The sequence below is a fragment of the Ahaetulla prasina genome, chromosome 3 (assembly GCF_028640845.1).
Source record: "Ahaetulla prasina isolate Xishuangbanna chromosome 3, ASM2864084v1, whole genome shotgun sequence".
Classification (NCBI taxonomy): domain Eukaryota; kingdom Metazoa; phylum Chordata; class Lepidosauria; order Squamata; family Colubridae; genus Ahaetulla; species Ahaetulla prasina.
In genome coordinates, this window is record NC_080541.1 from 135,962,362 (window position 1) to 135,982,124 (window position 19,763).

General features: G+C 34.8%; 1 long non-coding RNA gene across 3 annotated transcripts in view; it reads right to left on the reverse strand.

Annotated features, from left to right (window-relative positions):
• Positions 1–19,763, reverse strand: part of LOC131194597 (uncharacterized) — a 131,344-nt gene that overhangs the window by 63,760 nt on the left and 47,821 nt on the right. For all 3 annotated transcript variants that reach the window (XR_009154235.1, XR_009154236.1, XR_009154237.1), the window contains one exon: positions 3,691–3,803. This is a non-coding gene — a long non-coding RNA (uncharacterized LOC131194597). The remainder of the gene's footprint in view (positions 1–3,690; positions 3,804–19,763) is intronic.

Consider the following 19,763-nt stretch of genomic DNA (forward strand, 5'->3'; position numbering starts at 1 on the left):
GCAATGAATTAAAAAGGTTGGTTTTACTATTATTATTTTGTATGTTGCCAATCTACAAGTTGCTGTCTCTCCAGCCTTCTCTCTCTTTGTTTCTATGTGTAAGTGGATGTGAGAGAAAGAAAAAGTGAGTGTCTAAGAGAGAAAGACAAAGAGATATTATGAAAATGCCAGGACAACCATTAATCTTATTTTATCCCATGGAAATGGCATTTCAATAAGATGAAATGGGAGCGAATACATGCACTGAAAGACTTATGTCATCTGCTATATAATTAATTATTAGATTCCATCGTTGGGTCCACCAAACAATGTTACATTCACACATTTTCTAACTCTTTTCAAATACAAATCTTCTAGCAAATATTTCATTCTTTTTGAGATGGATACTGCACAACATAAAGTGACAGATTTTGCAATTTGGGGGCTGATTCAAAACAAATAACTGGATTTTTTCCCCTGATATTTAGTATGAAGATGATTTTTAAGAAAAAAACATAGAATGAGTGGCAACCAGCTGTACTTTATGAAAAGTTTTAAAAAGATTCTTAATTTCCTTTGGGCTGTGGACATGGGGAGAAGAAACATAATTCAGAATTCAAACAATAAAACGAGAAGCAGCAATTGTGTCTCTCCCTCTCCCACCATTAAAAATTGAGTTCTGTGTTGTAATCCTGGCTCCCAGGCAACCTACCCGCAGCAAATCTGGGATGACGGATTTGTTTTGACTGCAGAACTATGCAGACAAATGGAACAGACAGATGGCATGATGTGTATTCATGATACATGTCCTCTTACCAGAGTCTAGTCCATACTGCCTTTTTAATATATAAAATTAGGACAGAGCTGAAATCCCAGCAGCGTGAAGAGCTTCAAACTAACCCCTAACTTTTTTTTTTTTTATTTGAGTGAATTCACAGACAGTATCATGCTGAGGGATATGCTAGCATTTTTTTTTCTTCCAATGGTACTTTCTTTGTAATGATGGAGCACTGTGTCTTTAATAAATGTATATCAAAAGAGGGAAAGATATTGAGAGAGAAATCAATGATGATTATAGAAGGCTAAGATTAGAATCATTCCCCACTGGCATAAAAAGCGGATATCAGAATGCCAGATATAAGCAATATAACATTGATTATATTTAGTTCTATCATATTAAGCAAAGAATAAGGTGAAAATCCTGGGGTAGTTTATCTCTCTTCTCCCCGTGATAAAGAAAACCACCCCCTCTTCTTCCCAAACTTCTTTTATCTGGAAGCCTGGCTGATTAAACACAAAGAAAGCAAATGCTTGTCAGCAAATGCAGCGAGCATTGTTCAACATAAAAGAAGCTATTTATTCCCCAATGTAGAATCAGCTGGGATATGATTGGGGTCTCTCTTTCTCTCTCTCTCTCTCTCTCCTCTTGATAAAATATGCTTTTCTTTTTGTTTTATTGTCTCGGCTTTGTCAAACATTCCTCATAATCTGCTACCAGGTCCAAAGAGGCTTGCAGGTATGATTTCTATGCTGAATATCGGCTTCTTTCAGAGAATCTGTGAGAACAATTAACTAGGAAACTCTCCTATTCAAATCTCGCCTTGCCTCTGAATTCACCAGGCAATCATTGGATATATCTTAATTTAATTCTTTCTGCAATTGCCAGGTTGGGAGTAATAATACTGATCTTCCATAGGAAAATGCTATAAGGTTGGCTGAAAACTGAGCGAGTTGTTGCACTCATCATAATGACATACATTTCAACACCAGGCTTTTTTCAAATACTTTTATCACATGGTTTCATTTAGTCATCATATGAATCAGCCACGACAGTAAAGATATAGCAATCAAGTAAAGGTTCTCCTCGCACATATGTGCTAGTCATTCCCGACTCTAGGGGGTGGTGCTCATCTCCGTTTCAAAGTCAAAGAGCCAATGCTGTACAAAGACATTTCCGTGGTCATGTGGCTGGCATGACTAAATGCTAAAGGCACACGGAACACTGTTACCTTCCCACTAAAGGTGGTCCCTATTTTTCTATTTGCATTTTTTATGTGCTTTCGAACTGCTAGTTTGGCAGAAGCTGGGACAAGTAACAGGAGCTTAACCCGTTACGCAGCACTAGGGATTCAAACCGCTGAACTGCCAACCTTTCAGTCGACAAGCTCAGCATCTTAGCCATTGAGCCACCACGTCACTTAGCAGTCAAGTACTCCCCATCTATTTTTGGACTTTAAGTTCTATTGCCCTAGTCCGAATGAGAAATTGCAAGGAAGTTAAGAGTTATAGTATAAATCTCTCAACTGCATAAGATACTATCAGTGACATAATGTGTTGTACCAGTGGTCAATAATGGGATTGACAATGGGAATTGCAATATTCTAACCTCAAAGTTATATGGTCAGTTTTAGCAAATACTCAAATAGAGGCAAGACATGCAAAGAGAACATGCCACATGAATTCAACCTAGTTTGTAATTAATATTTTTGAAATACTTGGAACATTTTTCAGATTACAAGCATTAATTTTAATTGTTAACACCACAAACAGGAGAAGTACAATGGGATCAATGTATATTTTAGGAAGAGTGCTATGCCCCATACAATGGTTTTGTAGGATTAATGTGAAGGATATTAATGCCTCATCTTGAACATATTTTCAGTGGAATCCAATGGATTTTAAAAAATTTCTTGTGTAAAAGGTTATTTAGTGTTTCAGCTTTGTTTTAAATTCTGCTTAAAATACGTTTACAAATTGTATTAATAAAGGATTTTTCTTTCAACTACCTACCAAGGTCCAGTAAGAGGCAAATTACTTCTATGGGGCATTGTGCTTGTTCTCTATCATTCCTCACCTCTGACATAACCTATGGAAGGATAAATTCTTCAAACATACTTTGTAGAGGGGAAGGATCTTATCTCTTGTTAGAACTTAGACGAACTTTATAAGTAACTCAGCAAACATCAAAATGGTAGTTTGACATACCAGTATCGGCTTCCTAGAGGACCAAAGATCAATCAACTCGGTAATATTTTTTCCTGAGTTGATTTGGATTCTTGATAATTATCTAGGCATGTCCATAGAGTTTTCTTGGCAAAACTCAGACCCTTTTTCAGATATGTTTTTTTTTTAAAAAAATCCCATGCACTAATCAAATTGACATCGCTTTTTGCCATCTAAGAATATCAAGAGAAAAGTCATGTACGGCTGCGATCTGTAGGCATTTCTTTCTGAAATATTTCTGTGAAGAGTGAGATAAAAAGAACTAATTAAATAATACACGGCTATAATGTTATTGTTCTTCTCCAGAGTTTTCTACTCATATGTTAATAATGTAAGAAAGCTTAATTTGTCTGCCTCTAATAGCTGCTTTTGATATCGCCACAAATAAATTAATTACAATTTTTATACCAGCATTTCATTTTTCCTTCACCTATAAATTCTCCAATTGTCTGGACACTCGGTAATGCCTTTAAAAACCAGTTATTTCCTACTGTGCAGGATAGGATGGTATGGGAAAGAAGTAATCTTAGATGTGTTTTGTGTATGAAGAAATTGTCTACCGACTTTTAATCATACAAAACCAAAAAATAAAATAAAATTCAAGAGTGCAGTTTGCTTGTACGTATTTGGGACATTTGGACACAATTCAGAAAAAACAGATTACTTGAATAATGTTTAGTAACATTATGATAAATCAGGCTACTGTACCTTGGAATTCTGCCAACATGCCTCATCTGTTTTCCTTTGGTAGATACAGATGATAATGACCCCAGAAGATGTCTTGGGTTAATTTAGTTACTCATCTGGTTCTCTCAATTCAACTGGAAAAAGAAAGCAAGGGAAAATTTGAGTTTTCTATGTGTGTGGGTGCGGGTGTTTGTGTAAAACATTTTTTATTTTATTTTTAAGTCCTACATTTTCTCATGATTTGGTCATATATAATTTGATAACATGAATGATGAAATCATAGAAATAGGAACCGACTTTCATGAATAGCAACTAGTAGGGGAAAAAAGCAAACATTCCACTGAATCCATGTAACATGAAAATTCTTTTTCTCTTACAATACTGTTTTTAGGCCAACAAAAAAATAAAACTGCCTCACATGATGGATGCTATCACAATAATGGGTTGGAGAATATGGGTAAACGTACTGTATCAGTAATTCTGTAACCCTGAAGTCTGTTTTCTCAAATACAGTACTATCTGCACTAGGTAAGAATATAGTATTGATCTGAACATCAATTGTACAGGAAACAGGAAGGAAGAGCCACCTTTCTTTTTATCTCAAAAGGTAAAATTACGAAGCTAGGTCTCCATAAGGAAAGTTTTCTTCGAGTCACTGAAAGAGCAGAAAAGAATGCAGAGTTAGGTAACCCATACCAGTTGAACTATATTGCTTCTTCTAGCACAGGGATGTCAAACTTGCAGCCTGTGGACCAGATGCGTCACTCACTGGTCATGCCCACCCCAGGTTTAGCAAAGGGGGGAAAAATGTTGCGATATGTCACATGACGACTGACATCACGAGTTTGACATCCGTGCTCTAGCAAATTCTGCAAATGTGAGAAATGACTTTTGTTCAAGTCCTAATATACATATCTAGAACTTTAGCATAAGACAGGACAGATGACATGGTCCATCCACATGTAGCAGGGGCGGTTATTTTATTTATTTAATTTATATGCCCTCCATCTCAAATCAAGTGACTCTGACAGTATACATAGATCCATTTCCCATGCCTGCCATGGCTTCCATGTAGATAAGAGGTCAGGTAAACATTTCATTTTCATCCCACAACCTTCCATATGTTCCTTCAGTGTAGTATTTCCTGTGTACCATATTTTACTGACCCTTTTCTTATATCACAACCATCTGAGGTTGTGTATAAGATGGCACGGATGCCTTTTATGGATGCACCTCAATATTGCAGAGAAGTACAAAGAGGGCCTGGATTACAACACCATGCTAGCCATCTTCCAAATGCTGGCATACAGGGGTCCACAAATGCTCATGAAATGTCAGATTAAAACCAATCAATTAAAATCAATTAAATGTATATTGCCTTATACATTGTAAGCCGCCCTGAGTCTTCGGAGAAGGGCGGGGTATAAATGTAAACAAAAAATAAATAAAAAAAATCAATAATATAGAATGTCACAGTAAACCTCTTAAGCTATTTTATTTTTTTGAAACATGCCCTGAAGGCTTTTCCTAATAAATTTTAACACATCTGATCCATACAAATTAAAAGAATCTATAATTATGTATGTATCTACTTATATACTGTCTTCTTTTTAAGTGAAATTTTAAGCATTTTAGTTTCAGTTAAAATAATTTGAATAATGAGAATGTTAGTCATGTGCAGTAGTCAATTGCTTACAAACAATATGAGTCTTCTCTCCCCTCAGCGCTTTTATGAGAGTTTTATTAAAACTCCCATGATCATCTGAACCTGTCCCTGTGCTGATGGTTCAACTGAATCTGTTCTCCACAGCTGCTTCACTGCACCTTCTACAATGATATCCAAAGAAGACTCATCTTCCCTTTCTCGTTACATCCACCAAATTATCCTGAGAACTTCATGTCAATGTTCTCTTATCAGACCAGTGTTATTTCCCATAATGTAGCAAAGTTCTGTACAGTTGTAATGAATGTGCGCAAACAACTATTCCACATGACTAACATTCTCGTATCAGATTCATTTATCCTATCGCTATGTGGATGCTAACCAAAGAAGGCAAAAGCATATTTTAGACCAATAAGAAATGGACACATTATGCTCTGTGTGTTTACAAATGCTGTTAATCATCCCAATACTACCATCTGCTCATACCGGACAGAGCTGATTGTTATTGAATAAAGTTGTTGACCTCATTTCCTCATTGCACATGGAATCCTTATTCCAGCCACAGCAGCAGATTTAGCTGGATGTTAGTAAAAAAGTTTCCTTACAATAGGAACAGGCTGACAGTGGAATAAATTACCCTGTACGATGGTGACTTCCTCTTTTCTAGATGTGTTCAAGCAAAACCTGGACAGCCGCTGATTAGAGATATTTTAATTTGGATTTCTGCACTTAAAAAGGTGTATCCTATGATGCTTTAATTCTATAACCTAACATCATTTGCACATATTTTAAAAAACAGTATGTTGGGAGGAAGAGTTTTATCAGCATTTTTTTCATTTCATAGGATGACACTTGATAAGGAAGGGAAAATGAACAACATTTTTTTAAGTAGCCACACATTTTTCTATATTTTTTTTCTTGTTTGCTTTATCACATTTTGTTCAAGCCATGCCGACATTTGTTATGAAACTGGATGTCTAGTTGCAGTACTACATCTTACATTTTGGTAGTCAACTAGATAGTGTAATTATAAGATGTAGGCAGCTGCATACAAAGTTAGAAAATAATAGAAATTGCAAGGTATTGGTTAAGATTCTTCTCGTTATACTTCCAGCTAGTGAATAAATTGTTGGGTCTTGATTCAGCTATACTGCACTAATACTTTTCACCCAAAAGAAAAGTGATATTATTTTCTCTTTAAACAAGACTATCTAAAAACCATTGCAACATTTGTAATTGTTTCATTCTTTAACCTAGCATTGATTTCCCCACAGAAATCCATTTTTAATAATAGACTGTATTGGAAGCAAGGTACAAGAATGACTTTCTGCTTCATACACTATTTCTCCAGCTCCCTACCATATATGAAGAAGCTTTAATGTAAACTTGATGCAAATTCCTGTCCTAATGCCTGCAATTTGCAAGATTAGTGTGCCAAGCATACTGTGACTCTATAAAAAGAAGAAGAATTAGAAAACTTTATCCAAAACATTTCTGCATGCATCTTGGCACCTGGGACTCCTCCTTGAAGTTGTGGTTATCCCAACACCCCTGCAATCATGAGATCTTGATTTGCAGCCTAACCTTTTGACAAGCAAAGTCAATGGGGAAGTTGGCAGGAATTTGCAAGTTTCAGTCATATGAGGTCTTTGCTTAATAATCTGTAGTGATTAGCTTAATGCTGCTAACTGGGGGCTTCTGGAACTGTAGTCATTAAGTGGTGTGGTCATGTGATACCATATTTTATGACTAGATCACTAAGGGATGAAAATTCCTGCATATAATAGATAGAGCATTTTCTCAGTTTATACTTATGAAATCTACATATGAGTATATTACAATTACTATTTCTTATGCTTTGATATCCAATTTTCACCTGAACCGTTTTCACAATTTTTCACAAGCAAGAATTTTCTCAAGTTTTCTTTTCCTAAGCATTATATTTTAAAAGCTGTCCTGTAAAAGCTCTCTCAAAAATTTCTCTATCACTTCTTTCACATTACATACAAATGGAAATAAAATATCAGATGTGTTTTATGCCTATAGGAAGAAAATTTCTGCAACATTTCATGTGTAGAAAAACAATGCATTTTTCCAATTTTGCACACAGTTATACAAAAAATAAATAACATCAGAGCTAGAAGTAATATACAGTGTGAGTTGAACAAGTTGAATTGATACAGATATGACAAATACAACAGGCAAGCTCAATGTTTGTGCATTTCTATAAAGCATCGTCAAAGTGGAACAGTTTGTGTATCTTTCGTTTTCCTATTTTCTATTCATGGGGCAAAATGACACTTATTCCAATTTATTTCTTTGAAATCACTCTATCATATTTAATTTCTATTGAAATAAACTCCAAACTCAGGACAGCCAGGGATATAAAATTCGAACAGATGTGGATGTTGCTTCTATGAAAAATATCTGAAACCAATCAAAGTCAGATATATGGATAATGTATCCTGCAGAACTTTATGTAAAGCTTTTAATTATTAATATATTTGGCTAGATGTACCAAGGTGTGAAAACTGTTTTCTAAGACAATTAAAAATCCAATATTTTGGATTCACAATTTTTTTAGTGTGAAAAATGAAATCTCATCTTCTTCTTATCAATTATTGATATGACATCTTTTTGATTTAGTCAGTGTCTTCTATATCTGAAAAATTAAGTTAACCTTTCAAATGGTTCAATTCATTCCATGGTAAGAAGCCAACCAGTATTCAGATAAATTCAAATACCACTATTTCCACTTGGAGATAAATTTATATTGTATTTAATATTTCTTATTAAAAAAACAAAATGTACCATAATATTCCAGTAGGTCTCATCTTATGACATCATTTCTCCTTAACTTACTGTGTCTTAACTCTAAACTAGCGGCCCCCAATTTCTGCAGCTTGGCTGGGGGAGGGGGGGGAAACTGGAACTACAAGCAGTGGGCCAGTACGCATGCATGCCGCTTGACTTGTGCAAGTGGTGGGCCAGTGCGCAAGCAAATGCATGCACTGGCCCGCCACTCGCACAGCCCGGTTCCAAATAGGACACAGCCCAGTAATGGGCCGCAGCCTGTGGATTGGGGACCCCTGCTCTGAACAATTTTTTTAAAAAACCTACCTGCCTCTTTCACGGCTTCTTCTTGTCAATTGTAACAGCTGACATGTTAGCTTAAATGCAGACTAAACCCAACTGAGCAGAGAATGCCAGCTAAGCAGACCTAATAAACCCCAAAGTAACCAACATATTACCATTTTGAGATGGTAAAGACTGATTTTCTGAGAATTGTAACCTTTATAGTAAAAGTGCTCACCACTATATATATTGCTTATATACTATATTTTTTAAAAAAATATATCCATCAACAGATGACTAAGCTCCATAAGAATGTTCAAATATCCTAAAATAGTCAATAATAGATACACTGGAATTTCAGATAGAAATTCAGTGACAGAATTGTCTTGTGAAATCCACGTAGCAACATACACTAGGTATCAGCTCTTTGTTTCTCCTTCTACCAGCCTTCAGAAATCCTAATAAATTCTAAGTGCTTGAATCTCAAAGATTACATTATTCAAAACTTGGCAAATATAGTGGTTTATCTGTATCATTTATTGACGCAAAGGTATTGAATTTCTTTTTTTCAATACCTGAAAAAAAACTTGGCAAAGAGCATAAACACCTTGAAGTAGGTGATTAGTTTCTCTTCTATAAAATTCAGTACTTTATATTCATTCTTCTTAATAAGTTATTATGCCTCTATATTGTCTCATTGCAATTATTTTGTTGAGCTTGACATATACAGTTTTAATCTTTCTAGAAATATTATTTCCTGTATTTTGTCTCTGAAGCCATGAACTTCTTGCCAGCTTTCTATTCTTCTTACTAGTGTTTTACACATGAAGTCTATTTTCCTTTAGCAATTGGGATCTTTGTGTCTTTGTCTTCTTTGCTAGCTTTCAGGCATGTTTTGGCAGAAGCTTTGACTGCCGAGACATTAGAAAGCAGAGAGAGGGAGGAACTGTGCAGTCATTTGTCAGCTTTACCCGCATCTGTAATTTTTTGTCCACTCAGCACTATTAGAGGGGCTTAAAAAGGGGGAATTCTCAGAGCTGAAGAGTCAAAAGCTCTTTAAACAACCACCAGACAGTAACAGTCAAAGTCGGGAGGAGAAAGGATTGGATTTAAATTATCTGCTGGGTGTAAGACACATTTATCTAATATCAATGCGGGCTAGAATTGCAGATTTTTGGTGAATAAAACTGCTCTCAGGTACTTCTTATATATGACTTAAGAGGCAATATCTCAGATGACTTAACCAAAGTAAACATTTTAGAGACACTGAATGGAAACCTGAGTTTTCTACATTATTTCTTTAAAAGGAAAAGCCACTGCACAGGCCACTGCTATGAAACTTTTGATTTCTGTATTTTCTGAAATCTCTCCACTTTCAGAAAAGAAAATGTGACTTCAAAATATCTCAGAAAATAGCAAGATATCACAATTTTGGTCTTTTCACCTCCTGCCACATAATGATTGATGACCCAGTATGCTTTGATTTTTATGAACCAGAAATGCTGTTCTGTTACCATTTCTGTAGGCTGTTGTTATCTGAACTCCTACTGTGACTGTTAATCAGTCTGACAAACCATAGAAAGACCCAGCTATCTAAGAAATTATTACTTCCAATTCCAATTCTGATTAATAAGATTGTAAGATTCTATCTATCTACCTACCTATCTATCTGAATAAAAAAATAACTCTTCACATTGTGCTAAAATGTATTATTATTTCAAATTTAAAATTTTGAAAAAGCTAGACAGAAATAAGAAAAAAAATCCTATTCCTGAATTAATAACAGAAAACAAGCAAACAAACGAAATTACAACACTGGTAACTTGTTGAAATGTTAGAGACAGAGTGAAACATTAGATGTCCAGGAAAACATGATTTTGCAGTCATAGTGAAGAACCTTTTTAGTGCCTTCTCCTACCAAAGTTTGGCAATCATGAGGGGTTGTTTTTTTTGTTTAATGTTAAGGGTCCAACACCAAGGATGTTGCATTTTTGCCAAATATTTTAGACAGATTTTTCTACCAACCAGCTGAGTGACCTTGGGCCAGTCACTCTTTTTCAACCCGTCTGACAGGGTTGTTATTATGGGGAAAATAGGAAGAAGAAATATTATATATGTTGACCACCTTGAGATATTTATAAAAGTGGCACATAAACTAACAAACAAACAAGTACATACGTATGTATGTATATACGTACATACATAGTGCATACATACATACAGCATAAGATGTTTGACCTTCTCAGGACTTTGAACTCTTATAAGCAGTCTGAGTACATTTCCTCTTTATCATTTTTGAAATACATTGATTTCAAAAAGGGAGGCCTTCTTGTTTATTTAAAAGCAATCAGAGAACACTCTAGACATTTCCTGGAATGAATATGTAAAGATAAGTAACAAGAACTACTTGGAAAGAGGAAAAATACCATTATTAGTTGCTTAAGCAGTTAAACCCCAAAATGGCAAAGCCATTGGACTTTTTAAATACCCAGAGGAAGGAGAAGTTCAGCAATATTTTTTTTTTTTTGCATGATGCCAGGTGAGTTAGTAAAATGATGTAGTGAGTTTGATCTTTCAATCAGAATTTGAAAGATTGTCTAATTTCAATCCTGTGCAATACACAGTCACAAACTCAGATCTCATGAAAATCTCTCCCTGGATTCTACTATGGCAAACAGCAGAATGGAAGAGTCTAGGAATATTTCTGACATGTTAATTTTCTTAATAGATTTTTTTAATCATTTGAGAGGTATGGACTTTGCATGACCTCCTACAATCCTAAATTGAATAATGTGGAAACAATCTTTTCATTCAATATGCCAATAATTATTATAATGTTATGTATCAACAATGCAGGTATTTCATTAAACTGTTTCCTGTTAATTAATGCCTGTACCCTGAAACAATTAATAAAAATAAACGTAAAAGAAAAGCAGATACATGTTAATAGCAATTTTTTTGATTTAATTGGCATAAATGCAATTATTGATTTTTTTTGCAAAAATAATTTTAATAGTGTTACCTTTGGTATATTTGAGATCAAGCTTGGCGTTAAACAATTTTGTATTCTACTTGCAGAAAGTTCTTATTCATGGAAATTAAAATGAATGGTGAAACTGAGAAATACAACTGGCTCCTGAAAAATGGCTTTACTTACTCCATTTGTCTCTTATACAAAATCTGCTACATAAAACATAGTATATGTTGCCTTGGTTGTCACCTTGAAGAGAGAACACAAGAATGTCTTGTTCACACTACAAAGCACCAAGTTATAAATTTAGGTAGTCCTCAACTTGCAACCACAATTGGGACCAGAATTTTGGTTGCTAAGCAAGGCAGTTATTAAGTGAGTCCCACTTGATTTTAGGATCTTTTTTGGCATGTTAAGTGAATCACTGCATTTGTTAAATGAATTACACACTTGTTAAGTGAATCCTGCTTCTCCCATTGACTCTGCTTGTCAAAAGCCAGCTCAAGAAGGTTGCAAATGGCGATCGTGTGACCTCAGGATGCAGCAACCCTTGGGGGTGATATGACGGTTGATAAGCACCCAAATTCTGATCACATGAACAGGGGAGATGCTGTGAAAGCTGTAAGTGCAAGAACTGGTCAGAGGTTGTAAATTGAGGATGAACAGTAAAGCTGTAATTCTTTACAAGGTTGATTATTTACTATGGCTAGAATTAAATTGCATTTTTCTTCTGCCATCTTCCTATGCAAAACTAAGTTGGAATCGATACTCAGAAGATAAGACAAATAAATGTTATCCCTAACAGTTTTTCCCTTAAACATGGGAGATAAACAGCTACAATGTACATCATATGGAATTCAATTATTACCTGTTATAAAAATAAAAAGTAATAAAAAATAATCTAAATAAAGGACATAAGAGAATATAATAAAATAATACATTTTCTATACACTAGCTATTTTACATGAGGTATGTGGTTCCCTCTCATTTTTATTTATATTGGTATCAACGTATAAAAAAGAAATTGTTGCTGAGCATTTTACATCAGTTTAAAATGAATCACACAATGAATGCAGTTTATTCAAAGAAATTATCTGTCATTTTTTTGACACTGGGAAATTTTCATCTGGACTAGTGAACTACCATCAAGGAGAGTCCACATATGAAATCCTTCCTCTCATTATCTGGTGTAATCACATAGTGCCAAGGATAATAAATGCTGGTGGCCGTCTTAAGCAGTGATGTACTCTGGACTTAATAGTCTTGCACTGAGATCTTAATCACTGCACCAGATAATACTCTAGAAAAGGAAATGGTAAAAAGTTCAGATATTGCTCTCCAGGTGGGAATCACCAGTCCAATTCTTTTTCCCAGCAGTAATTTAAATTATGCTCCCAGAAGATGGACTGCCAGCAAACATTTGCAGTAGTAGCTACTGGCAGCTTAAATACATATCTGAACCTCTGGGAGGTTCGGTCATTACAAGTGAACCAGATTGCTTAAAATGTATGTTCAAACACTTAAGAACAGTGCTGAATGGAAAACTGATTATTTTGAAAGATTTACATTATATTTGGTTAGAAATCATGTCAGCGTGCTAACAAAAATAACAAAAGCATTCTTTCCTTATTATAGAATGTGATCGCCCCCTATCTTGTCATCCAATTTTCCATCAATATAAATGATATGTAGGATTTTTAAGAAATGATAGAACTTTTTTGATTAGTCTGCCACAAATGTTTGCCACTATTATTTTCTGAATTTCTAAACAAATGCAAGTGATTGTGAAGAGACAGAATTCAAAATTATATATAGTTTAATAGCATCAGTCACCTTGAAACAGAAATGTATAATTTTTTTGTCAAAAGAAATAGTATTTTAAAATATTTTTTTCTTTAGAGTAAATGTAAATTTACTCCACTTGGTTTCACCACCCTAAATTTCCCCCAAAATGCGGTTTTGCAACTTTTGGAAATGCTGCTAATATATTAGCTAGGGCTGAAACTTACATTAGAAACTAAGACCAGAATCATGTACAGTTGTACAGCTGGTTGTTAGGTCTACAAGTGCTTTAAGTACTTTTTTTATACAAGCGGATGGTAACTAATCCCTGTGGCATTAAAACTTTTTGAGGCCAAACCACTGGCCAAATTCTTTAGGAAGTGCAAGAGGAATTTATGCAAAGAAGGTGCACAATAGTGCAATCAATTTTTTAAGATCAATATTTGATGCATCCAAAGGATCAGCAAATGCCTAGTTTAGGTTTGAGGGGGAAAAGTGCCTGCAGTCTAGATAGCTGCTTGAAAGTAGATGAGAAAACTATTGGCTGAATATCCCATTTTTTTCCCAGTTGCACTGACCCCTTTCATTTTAATGGGACAATTTGCCTACTTCCTGGAAACAGGACATAAAGCAGAAGTTGGCATTATAGGTGCTTTCTGTATTGTTCCTGATTTCTTTAGGATATGACCAAGCTAAAGAACTGCTCATTCAAAGAATAAGGGATATAGAGTTTCAGATGTTAGGTTACCCCAACATGGAAGAAATTGGATAAATAAAGGCACCTCGGAACCAGCCAGATATCTACAAAATCTAATTTTCCCCAAGCTACAAATCATATTTTTCAAAGTCAGGCATAAGATCTTAATCTTCTGCACTACTGCAAGACAGATACTCCAAATCCTATTACCTGAACGTATCTGCCCATGTGGCAACAAGGCAAATGAAAACATTTCATGTGTATTAGAGTGTACACTGTAAACTCTACATGGATATTATCAGTGGTGAATTTAATTTTTTTTTACTACCGGTTCTGTGGGAGTGGCTTGGTGGGCGTGGTTTGGTGGGCGTGACAGGGGAAGAGTATTGCAAAATCCCCGTTCTCTCCCCACTCCTGGGGAAGGTTACTTCAAAATCCCCATTCCCTCCCCACCCCAAATAAATAACTTGCTTTGGGAAGGAATCAAACGCCCCCCTCTTCATTTCCCCAAATAAACTATTACTCATAAGAAAAGGCTCCCAGAAAAGCAAGGAAAAATCAAACTGCTAACAAAGGAACCTGCCTGAGGCTCATTCAACATTCCTGCCAGCTGCATAAAGGAAACTTTGTAACAAAAAACAGCTACCAGTGCTTAGAGATAATAGAAAGTGGAAGATGGACATTCAGCTCCATTTACAAGCAGGCAGAAAACTCATTCAAGACAGGATATTTTACAATGGAAATTGGCCAAATCTTTTTAGAAACATGTTGCACAAACCCCAAAACTTCAAAAACACAGAACCATATAAGAATCCCTCCTCTTCTCCCGTTTGTTGTTCAGCTGACCCAGAAACAAACTGCTGAATGTCACTTCGCTTCTGCAAGTAAAAACCTCCTTCCAGCAGCTACTTCTTGGCTTGTCAATTTAAAGCGACAGCTCCTCCTCCTCCTCCTCCTTCCGGCTGACAAGTGAGCCCTGATTGTTTCCTTCTAGCCAATCAGTTGGGAGGCTTCTTGGCTTGTCAATTTAAAGCACGGTGTCTTGGTTTTTTTTCTCTTCTTTGTCAAGCGATCTCCCTGCTGAAAAGCGAGCCCTGATTTTTTCCTTCTAGCCAATCAGCTGGGAGACTGGAAGGCAGTGAATAGATTGGGGGTGGAGCCAGGCAGAGGTGGTATTTACTCCGAACTACTCAAAATTTCCACTACCGGTTCACAAGAACTGGTCAAAACCGGCTGAAACCCACCTCTGGATATTATTTTTTATTTATTTATTTTGTCACAACAGTATACACAAGCATCAGCATAAAATAACTACATATCATATAAGCATAAATATGAGCAAAAGTATGCAATAACTATATTAATTTGATATAATGAAAGGAAACAACAGGACAGGAACGGTAGGCACTTTTGTGCTCTTATGCACGCCCCTTATATGTCTATGTCTATATTATTATAATATGTCTATGTCTATATTATTATATTATTATAATGTACATATTAGGGGCAGGACATATGTCTATGTCCTGCCCCTAATATGTACATTTCCAGACAATTTCTATGTGAACCATCTTCTACAAGATTCAAAACTCTTTATCAGTTGTGCAGCAGCCAAATTCTATGCTGCGATGAAAATAAGGCAGAACAGGTTACAGAAATAATCACTTCTGTTGTATTTATCAGTATACATATTTTGTATTTATCAGTATACATATTTTGTTTTTAGGTGATATATATTTTACTTCAGTCGATAGTATTTTAGATTTATATTTGCATACATAACCAAGTCAAAAACATCAAAGAAAGCACTGGCAAACTATTTTCATTCTCCAATTAAGAAAATTTCATTTCTCTGTAACGTCATTAGGAATTGATCTCAAAGATCAATTACCTTACAAAGTCATTATGGCAAATAGGTTTACTTTGTTAGAAGGAACACAAATTTATTATTTTTGAGAGACAAAAGCTTGTTTAGTCATTCACATAAATGCAAAGTGGGATTGAAATGGCATACATGATCTTACTTATAACATTCAAGTTCTTGTCCCTGCCTTTTCTTGTATTAAACTTTTCCAAATTGAACAGAAAAGCATGGGGGGCAAATTTATTTATTGAGTGTTCAGCTAATTGTGCTTAAGAATATTTCATGCAGCAATTAATGCATATAATAATCATATGCAGTTCTCTATCACCCACAGATTTTAAAGCAGGTATGTCCAATCCATGACTGACGGGTTGCATGCAGTCCTGCATAGCTAGTAATGTGGCTTCACAAGATATAATAAAAAATATAAAAAATAAACTATGTATTATTTATATACATTAACTCTATTATATATTTTATATGCTGCTCAAGATAATTTCTCTTCATTGAATGCGACATAGGCAAACCAAAAGTTTGGACAACCATGTTTTAAAACATATTTAGCTAAATATGTACTTTTCCCATGTAACTGACTCAAACAAGGAAGTCTGAAACTGCAGCTGGTAAAACAAAATATGAAAGGGGATTAACATGTGCTGTCCAGTTCATTTTTACAGTTATACTAGAAATATATGAAAGCAAATGTCTGAAGATAACATATAAAAAAGTTAAGAACTTGACTCAGAGTGGCACTAAAATCAGATTGGATATCCATAGAGATCCGATTTGTTAGTGATTTTTTAAAAAAATATAATAATGTTGGTCTGTCTCTATTTAAAGCAATTTGATTTCTAATGTTCAAATTATGTATTTGTACCTGTATCCTTATTTAATTTGTATTATAATAATTTCATGATTCTGATTTCAGGAATGTAAAAGATTAATACTTATTTTACACTCTTCTATTGCTATGGCCAGAGGCCAGTACGTATCAATTTAAGACTGTATAAATTTAAGATTCTATAAATTCTGTAGTTGCATAATACTTGGTTATTCAGTCAGAAATTGAAACTAAATAACAAGATTAATTACTTTTTCCTACTTGCATTCTTAATACGATGCATTTTCCTTCCAATGTGGATTCTTAGAAGATCTCTCTTACTTTATTATTACAAATTTTTCTCACAAAAGAGAGCACATCAACAGCAAGAATGAGATAAGTAAATTTTAGAAGACGTGTTTTAATGATACAAATTACTGTAGTTTTTTTCAGCATGTCGGGGAAGAGGACGAGGAGACCGTTTGTCCCACTTCAAAGATGCTTTCAAGAAAACTAGCTGCTAATTATGGTTATACAAAAATGGAGTCAGATACCATTATCAGGAAATCATCTTTCTAAAGGATACCCACAAAATACAAATGTCTCTGAGGGCTTTTTCCTTGATACCAAACCCATTCCATGCCCACAGAACACAAATGTACATATATTTTCTTTTTCTCTTTCTCCAAACACCCATAACAGAATAACAGAATGACAGAGTTGGAAGGGACTTTCGAGGTCTTCTAGTCCAACCCCTTCTCAGGCAGAACGTCCTATACCGTTTCAGACAAATTGTTGTTCAATCTCTTCTTAAAAACTTCCAGTGTTGGAGCATTCACAAGTTTTGGAGGCAAGTTGTTCCATCTGTCAGGAAATTTCTTAGTTCTAGATTAGTTTTCTCCTGATTAGTTTCCATCTATTGCTTTTTGCCCTACCTTCAGGTGCTTTGGAGAATACGTTGACTAGAGGCTAGTACTAATAGGTTGACTGAAGGCTACTAATTCATATTGCAACTGGATCATAAGCCTTCAGCATCATGAATATTTTCAAGAATGCTTCTGATCACCTTAGAAAATAAAAAGGATTGCTGTATCCTGCCCCTCCCAGCCCCCAGGATAAAAATAAGCAAAGTAGTAGAGAGTATCCTGATGAAGAACTAGAAAATATGGCAGAAAATATAATAATATTCTTGTAAGGTTGCTTTCATAATTAATTGTACAGTATATTTTTCCATGATAGCATCTGCAATATTTTCTCCAAATTTTAAATGCAACCCAGCCAAGAAGTTTGAAAATCAATGAGCAAGAAACTGAGTCAATGATGTGAGGAAGCTATCATAAACAAACAGAACAAAACAAATTAAAACACACACACACACACACACACACACACACACACAATATACACAGTCATTTAGGCAGATTTATTTTCCTCAATCTATTTTCCTCTAATTGTCCAATTCTCTGAATCTTTGTGTCCAGTCCAGTTTCAAGGACTAAGTTTAATGAAGGGACCAAATTTCTGTTATCAAATATCAAATGACAACAATATGTTTGTTCCTCATTCCCTAAATTGCCAAGGAACACGTAGCTAGTCAACGATTTTGTTTAAGTGCCTACTAAGAGAAAGGAAATATTTAAGAGTAAGTATAAAATACCTGTAAAGTATAAAATACATGCATTTAACAAGTTTCACTGGAGATTCATAACAGTGGCTCTTTTCTTCTTGTCAATCAATTTCTGTCAATAATGACCAATATTGTTAGAACTTTAGAAGGGAGAATGCAAGGTATAATTAATAGATGGGAATACAGGTCTGAAGTTTCAACAATAACCAGACAGCACATATTTAATGAAAATAAACATCCCTTTTTAAAAGAAATGTGATTTTCTCTTCACAAAATGTGGCCGATCCTATATGGAAACACTCTGGTCTGTTTCTTCTTCACAAGATTTTTTTCTGAAGAGAATAACATAACTCATTATTTTGTGAATGTCTTTAATTTACATTTTCACTATATTTACTTGTCTTCTTTTACTAACCACCATCACTACTATTGTGACTGCAAATCTACAACATTTTTCTCATCTTCTATTTCTTTTTGTGAATTTTACTACAATTCAGTAATTACTGGTTTTGTCACATTTCCCACACATTTATCACAATATTATTCTTTATCCACCATTGTACTTAGATCACCAATAAGAAACTCCTACATCCCAATATGTGATGGCAAATTATCAATTTTCTGAAGTTTCCTTTTTGATAGAGTATCTCTAGTTAAAAAAAAAAATCCTTATTGGAATATGTTGAATCCACATATTACCTTCTTGAATTAATGAGAACCATTAGCCCACTCACATGTTCATTAGCAAAAGTCTTAAAAAGTCCAGGGAGAATGCAAAGAGCTATAGCCATCAGTAGTCATTCTCTGGCACTACTTCCTTCATGACTTACACAAATGCACATGCACGCACATGCTGGAAATATTCTGCAGTTGGTGTACTATTTGGTCTTTATGAAGGCTATTTTTAGGGTGGTCCAGGCAAATTGGGGGGTTCTATAAAGAAAACTTTATGTATATATTCCTTCAAATTTGGATGAGGATAGAGGTATATTACAGTATGTGCTGTTATATATGTCTCTTTATTTACTGAATGGGTATGGTTCATATATATTTAAATGTGGATCTATAATTCTGTATGTATATATCTCAGTTTCAACCACTGAAACATTTCTGCCCATGCCAAAGATTCTACCTTATTTAACACACAAGTAGAGAAAAACATTAATTTTTTTTTTCTCCACTGTCACAACTTGGGTGGTAAAAAGTTCTCTTATTAAGCTTTCTCAAGATGTTTTAAGAGAAAGTAGAATTAATCCTGACAAAAATAAATAGCTTCAAAATTTGCATTTATTTAAATCAGTTCATATGGCTACCCATTTCTCTAAATGTAACTCTAGATTAGTAACAAAAATAAAAAACAATACAATTAATAAGGAAAAACAAAGACAATAACATTAAATGGCTGCCATGAAAACCATACTAACTAACTAACAAAAAAAGGTTCAGCTAAGCTGATCCCATGCTCAGGAAAACAACCAGATTTTTTAAAGGGCAGCAGAGATGAGGCTAACTTAACCTCTTACAGCATGGTGTTCCAAATAGCAGACACTATAACAGAAAAACCACCTGAATTCCCATACCCACTGTCTTCAATC